Raw genomic sequence first — 7,609 nt, 5'->3', positions numbered from 1 at the left:
TCAATTTTCTCAAACAATCAACTATTTTACAGCATTTTAAAGATAAGACTCTTGTTAACCTCTCTGGGCTAGGCGGGACGAATTCGTCCCACCTACGTAACAGCCACTTGCAGCCTGTGGCGCGATTTTCAAAACATTAAAAATCCTATTACTTCAATTTCTCAAACATATGACTATTTTACAGCTATTTAAAGACAAGACTCTCGTTAATCTAACCACACTGTCCGATTTCAAAAAGGCTTTACAACGAAAGCAAAACATTAGATTATGTCAGCAGAGTACCAAGCCAGAAATAATCAGACACCCATTTTTCAAGCCAGCATATAATGTCACCAAAACCCAGAAGACAGCTAAATGCAGCACTCACCTTTGATGATCTTCATCAGATGACAACCCTAGGACATTATGTTATACAATACATGCATGTTTTGTTCAATCAAGTTCATATTTATATCAAAAACCAGCTTTTTACATTAGCATGTGACGTTCAGAACTAGCATACCCCCCGCAAACTTCCGGGGAATTCGCTAACATTTTACTAAATTACTCACGATAAACGTTCACAAAAAGCATAACAATTATTTTAAGAATTATAGATACAGACCTCCTCTATGCACTCGATATGTCCGATTTTAAAATAGCTTTTTGGTGAAAGCACATTTTGCAATATTCTAAGTACATAGCCCAGGCATCACGGGCTCGCTATTTAGACACCCGGCAAGTTTAGCACTCACCATAATCATATTTACTATTATAAAAGTTTCATTACCTTTTGTTGTCTTCGTCAGAATGCACACCCAGGACTGCTACTTCAATAACAAATGTTGGTTTGGTCCAAAATAATCCATCGTTATATCCGAATAGCGGCGTTTTGTTCGTGCGTTCCAGACACTATCCGAAATGGTAAAGAAGTGTCGCGCGCATGGCGCAATTCGTGACAATAAAATTCTAAATATTCCATTACCGTACTTCGAAGCATGTCAACCGCTGTTTAAAATCAATTTTTACGCCATTTTTCTCGTAGAAAAGCGATAATATTCCGACAGGGAATCTCCTTTTCGGCAAACAGAGGAAAAAATCACAAAGGCGGGGGCGGTCGGGTCACGCGCATAAGCCCAGAGTCCCTTGATCGGCCACTTGAGAAAGGCGATAATGTGTTTCAGCCTCGGGCTGGAATGACGACATTCTGTTTTTTCCCGGGCTCTGAGCGCCTATGGACGACGTGGGAAGTGTCACGTTAGAGCAGAGATCCTTAGTAAAAGATAGAGATGGAAAAGAAGTTCAAGAAATGGTCAGACAGGCCACTTCCTGTAAAGGAATCTCTCAGGTTTTGACCTGCCATTTGAGTTCTGTTATACTCACAGACACCATTCAAACAGTTTTAGAAACTTTAGGGTATTTTCTATCCATATGTAATAAGTATATGCATATTCTAGTTACTGGGTAGGAGTGGTAACCAGATTAAATCGGGTATGTTTTTTATCCAGCCGTGTCAATACTGCCCCCTAGCCCTAACAGGTTAATCTAACCACATTGTCCGATTTCAAAAAGGCTTTACAGCGAAAGAAAAACATTAGATTATGTTAGGAGAGTACATAGACACAAATAATCATACAGCCATTTCCCAAGTAAGCATATATATCACATAAACCCAAACCACAGCTAAATGCAGCACTAACCTTTGATGATCTTCATCAGATGACACTCCTAGGACATTATGTTATACAATACATGTATGTTTTGTTCAATCAAGTTCATATTTATATCAACAACTAGCTTTTTACATTAGCATGTGATGTTCAGAACTAGCATACCCACCGAAAACTTCTGGTGAATTTACTAAATTACTCATGATAAACGTTGACAAAATACATAACAATTATTTTAAGAATTATAGATACAGAACTCCTTTATGCAATCGCTATATCCGATTTTAAAATAGCTTTTCGGCAAAAGCACATTTTGCAATATTCTGAGTACATAGCTCGATGGCAAGGCTAGCTATTCAGACCCGCCAACGTCGGGGCTCAGTAAACTCAGAATTACTATTCGAAAAATTGGATTACCTTTGCTGTCTTCGTCAGAATGCACTCCCAGGACTTCTACTTCAACAACAAATGTTGTTTTGGTTCCAAATATTCTATAGTTATATCCAAATACCTCCGTTATGTTCGTGCTTTCAGGTCACTATCCGACGGGTAACGCGCAAGCGCATTTCGTGACAAAAAAATTCAAAATATTCCATTACCGTACTTAGAAGCATGTCAAACGCTGTTTAAAATCAGTTTTTATGCTATTTTTCTTGTAAAATAGGGATAATATTCCAACCGGACAACGTTGTATTCATTCAAAGAGAGAAAGAAAAAAATGGTGAGTTCTCGTGACCGCGCATCTCCAGTCTCACTGTCCCCAGGCTGACCACTTACAAACTCTGCTCCTATACTTTGCCCAGAGACAGCAGACACCCCATTCCACTTTCTGGCGGCTTTAGAGAGCCAATGGAAGCCTTAGAAAGTGTCACGTAACAGCACAGATGCTGTAATTTCGATAGAGAGGCAACAGAAGGACAACAAATTGTCAGACAGGGCACTTCCTGCATGGAATCTTCTCAGGTTTTGGCCTGCCATATGAGTTCTGTTATACTCACAGACACCATTTAAACAGTTTTAGAAATGTTAGTGTTTTCTATCCAAATCTACTAATTATATGCATATTCTAGTTTCTGTGCAGAAGTAGTAACCAGATTAAATCGGGTACGTTATTTATCCGGCCGTGAAAATACTGCCCCCTATCCCACAGAAGTTAATAAAGATATTCTCTTCGTCCTTGATATTTCCTACACAACGTAAAGGATGTAAACCTGATATACACAGTGTGAAACCTCTTCAAGTTACAATGTTTCCGTTATAACGTCTGTATCACAAAATTGACAAACATTTTCCATATTCCATCTCTCATCATTCCCCCCCCCCCATTCAAATGTTGAAATATATTGTCCCAGAGTTCATTGTTGGATGTTGACGTTTTTGGGCAGCAAAACCTTCTCTAACAAAGGTATAGTTATTTCCCAATACTGTGGAGCAAATGGAGAGATTCCCCTCCTGCCTAATTCTCAACCGAGTGTTAAGGTGTCAAAACCGCCCTCCCCCCTTCTCCTCTTCTGTGGTTAAGAGGGTCTGGTAGTTGTCAGCTTTTTATCAACCCGATGTGAGGCCTTTGATCCTCACCCAGGAGAGTCATGACAGTGCCCCTCTGGTGGGTTCAACCTTGGAAGGATTCTGCAAGTTGCAACCCACAATATAAGTGACCACGGGATGTCCCGGTTGTGGATCATCATTGCGGTCCCCCTCTGGTGGTTTAGCCTGGTAGGATTTCTACAGTGGTAGAAAAAGTACTAACTTGTCACACTTGAGTAAAAGTAAAGATACCTTTATAGAAAATGACTCAAGTAAAAGTCACCCAGTAAAATGCTGCTTGAGTAAGACTAAAAGTATTTGGTTTTAAAAATACTTAAGTATCAAAAGTAAATGTAATTGCTCAAATGTACTTAAGTATCAAAAGTAAAATAAATAAAAAATATCATATCAAATTCCTTATATTAAGCAAACCAGACAGCAAAATGTTATTTTTATTTATTTACGGACAGCCAGGGGCACTCTCCAAAACTCAGACATTATTTACAAATGAAGCATTTATGGATAGTGAGTCTGTCAGATCAGATGCAGTAGGGATGATCAGGGATGTTCTCTTGATAAGTGTGCGAATAGGACAATTTTCCTGTCAAAATTTAACGAGTACTTTTGGGTGTCAGGGAAAATGTATGGAGTAAAAAGTACATTATTTTATTTTGGAATGTAGTGAAGTAAAAGCAAAAGTTGCAAAAAATATAAATACTTAAGTAAAGTACAGTACCCGCCAAAAATACTTTAGTACTTGAAAGTATTTTTACTTAAGTACTTTACACCACTGGTATAATGGTGTGTTTCCCTCCAATAGCAGATATTTTATTCATGTTATATTGAGATGGATCATGTATAATGATGTGTTTCCCTACAATACCAGGTATCACTACTCTATTTGAAGTATCTCTACTCTATCTGAAGTATCTCTACTCTGTTCTATCTGAAGTATCTCTACTCTATCTGAAGTATCTCTACTCTATCTGAAGTATCACTACTCTGTTCTATCTGAAGTATCACACCTCTATCTATAATATCACTACTCTATCTGAAGTGTAACTACTCTGTTCTAACACAACAGACATCCATATTTCGGTGTATTATAATTGAACACTGCGTGACTGTGTAGTATGGTCACCAAAAGCTGATGAGGATTTGTAAATAAGTTATTAAGTTAATATTTGGTCGTATCCTGTATGATTTAATGCTTCATTAGAGATTTGAGTACTTAGCAATGCCTGGGTGGATGGGTTAACGTTCAAGAATGTCCTACAACTTAAAACCACCTTGAATAGCTGTAGGATATCTACTCTTGCGTCCCAAATAGAACCCTATATAGTGCACTACTTCTGACCAGAACACTATGGGGGCTAGTGCGTAGGGTGCTATTTGGGATTGATCCTACAACTTTGTGGTCCAGTGGTGAGGCTTGGCTGTGAAGCAGACTGTGTCCCTAATAAGACTAACACAAACTTTCATCCCTCTTTTCCGAGAACAGGCCATGAAACATGACAAGTAGTAAACCACAATTGAATTTTTAAAGGTTTATTTGAACATCTTTGTACATATGCAGAACATACATAAAATGTGATGTCATACAATATATTAAAAAACCAGGTAAAACCTTAAAATCAGCATAAACAGATGGACAGCGCATCATCAATTAGTCATACAAAGGCCCGACTCCTTCATTTGAAAATTAACTAAACGGCAGCCCCGTCACTTGGTTTGCTATTAAAGCTGAGGGATAGGGCTGGAGAAATGTAGCCACTCAACCACGTCTATGGTATAAATGGCTGTAAATATCACAGACTGGCCCTTTAAAGATTAATGAAAGATTCTGTAGAATGTTGATGAGTCTGTGCAATTAAAGCTGAGGGATAGGGCTGGAGAAATGTTACCACTCAAATTCTTATATGGCATAACATTTCTGTTCTTTATTTTTAATAAATGTGGTTTTTGCTTTGTCATTATGGGGTATTGTGTGTAGATTGTTGAGGGAAAACATTTATTTAATACATTTTAGAATAAATAAATAATAAATAGCAACCTAACAAAATGTGGAAAAAGCTGATTTCCTGGTGTTTTTTTATGTCCAACAACAAAAATGCTATAATCTTTATTTATTTATTGCTCAGGTAACTTGGGGGCCAAATAAAAACACCTGGGAGAATGCTATTCATTGACTACAGCTCAGTGTTCAACACGAGAGTGCCCTCAAAGCTCATCACTAAGCTTAGGACTCTGGGACTAAACACCTTCTGCAACTCGATCCTGGACTTCCTGACGGGCCTCCCCCAGGTGGTAAGGGTAGGCAACATCACGTCTGCCACGCTGATCCTCAACACTGGGGCCCCTCAGGGTTGTGCACTTCGTCCCCTCCTGTATTCCCTGTTCACCCAGGACTGCGTGGCCAAATGACTCCAACACCATCATTAAGTTTGCAGACGACACAACAGTGTTAGGCCTGATTACTGACAACGATGAGACAGCCTTTAGGGAAGTCAGAGACCTGGCAGTGTGGTCCAGGACAACAACCTCTCCCTTAATGTGAGCAAGACAAAGGAGCCGATTGTGGACTACAGGAAAAGGAGAGCCAAACAGGCCCCTATTAACATCGACGGGGCTGCAGTGGAGCTGGTTGAGAGTTTCAAGTTCCTTGATGTCCACATCATCAACAAACTATCATGGTCCAAATACACCAAGACAGTTGTGAAGAGGGCACGACATATCCTATTCCCCCTCAGGAGACTGAAAAGATTTGGCATGGGTCCCCAGATCCTCAAAAAGTTCTACAGCTGCACCATCGAGAGCATCCTGACTGGTTGCATCACTGCCTGGTATGGCAACTGCCTCCGACCGCAAGGCACTACAGAGGGTAGTGTGAATGGCCCAGTACATCACTGGGGTCAAGCTTCCTGCCACCCAGGACCTCTATACCAGGCGGTGTCAGAGGAAGGCCCTAAAAATTGTCAAAGATTCCAGCCACTCTAGTCATAGACTGTTTTCTCTGCTACCGCATGGCAAGCGGTACCGGAGCGCAAAGTCTAGGTCCAAGAGGCTTCTAAACAGCTTCTACCCCCAAGCCATAAGACTCCTAAACATCTAATCAAATGGCTACCCAGACTGTTTGCATTCCCCCCACCCTTTTAAGCTGCTGCAACTCTCTGTTATTATCTATGCATAGTCAGTTTACTAACTTTACCAACTTTACTAGTACAAATTACCTCAACTCACCGATGCCCCGACACATTGACTCTGCACCAGTACCCCTTGTATATAGCCTCACTATTGTTATTTTACTGCTGCTCTTTAATTATTTGTCACTTTTATTTAAAACAAATGTTTTGTATTTTTCTTAAAACTCTGTTGTTGGTTAAGGGATTGTAAGTAAACATTTCACTGTAAGGTCTCCACCTGTTGTATTCGGCGCATGTGACAAATAACATTTGATTTGAATCGTTTCAAAGCATAAAAATCCTTCTTTATTAACCTGTCTCCTTCCCTTCATCTACACTGATTGAAGTGGATTCAACAGGTGACATCAACAAGGGATCATAGGCTTCACCTGGATTCTTTATAGGGAACACATTTGGGACGTACCCTACTTCTCAGGAATATTGATAGTGATCTAAGGATTATTATGATAGAAACGTTAAACATTACCCTCCTTAGATACAGAATCAAGTATCACAGAATCATCAAGGTACTTCCTTGAGTGTAGGTACTTCCTTGAGTGTAGCAGTTTAAAAGCAGGCAACTGGTGCCTCACAGTATCAGTAGGAACAGGAAGAGTACCTGTTCAGGTGGACCAGGACGACTCGTTAGAAGAACCATCATGGCACTCCAATGGGTGAAGCCGTGGATCGCTCTCGTCTTCGGACTATCTGCTGCACATTCTGAGACTGGTAAGAAAAGACAAGACAAGATATGATGAAATACAATTTAACATCACTTTTGGATAACCCATGTAGCATAGTTTAGGAACTAAAGAGGAGCTGGATTAGAAGCAAAATAAGACTTGTTCCCTGTCTATTTCCAGTTATGATTCCAGATATGACTTCCATTGGGAGTCTATATGATTCCAAACTGCAAATCTTATCAGGTAATTTGTGTTGTTGAATATATGTCACCAAATACTGAAATATCTATATTCTACTGTACTGTTATACTATACATCTTATATTCAGAGATGGATGGTGCAACTATACTGTACATTTCCCCCCATGCAGCAGGAGTGAGTCCCACTCATAACGGGCAGGTCTGCAGCACATGGGGTAACTACCACTACAAAACCTACGATGGAGACTTCTTCCAGCTGCCCTACACCTGTAACTACGTGCTGTCGTCATTGTGTAAGAGCAGCAGCGGCTACGAGGCCTTTAACATTCAGCTGCAGCGCGGGGAGGTAGATGGGCTGCCCACCATCA

This window comes from Salmo salar, chromosome 10 (genome assembly GCF_965601325.2).
Source record: "Salmo salar chromosome 10, fSalSal1, whole genome shotgun sequence".
Classification (NCBI taxonomy): Eukaryota; Metazoa; Chordata; class Actinopteri; order Salmoniformes; family Salmonidae; genus Salmo; species Salmo salar.
This window is presented reverse-complemented; position numbering follows the sequence as displayed.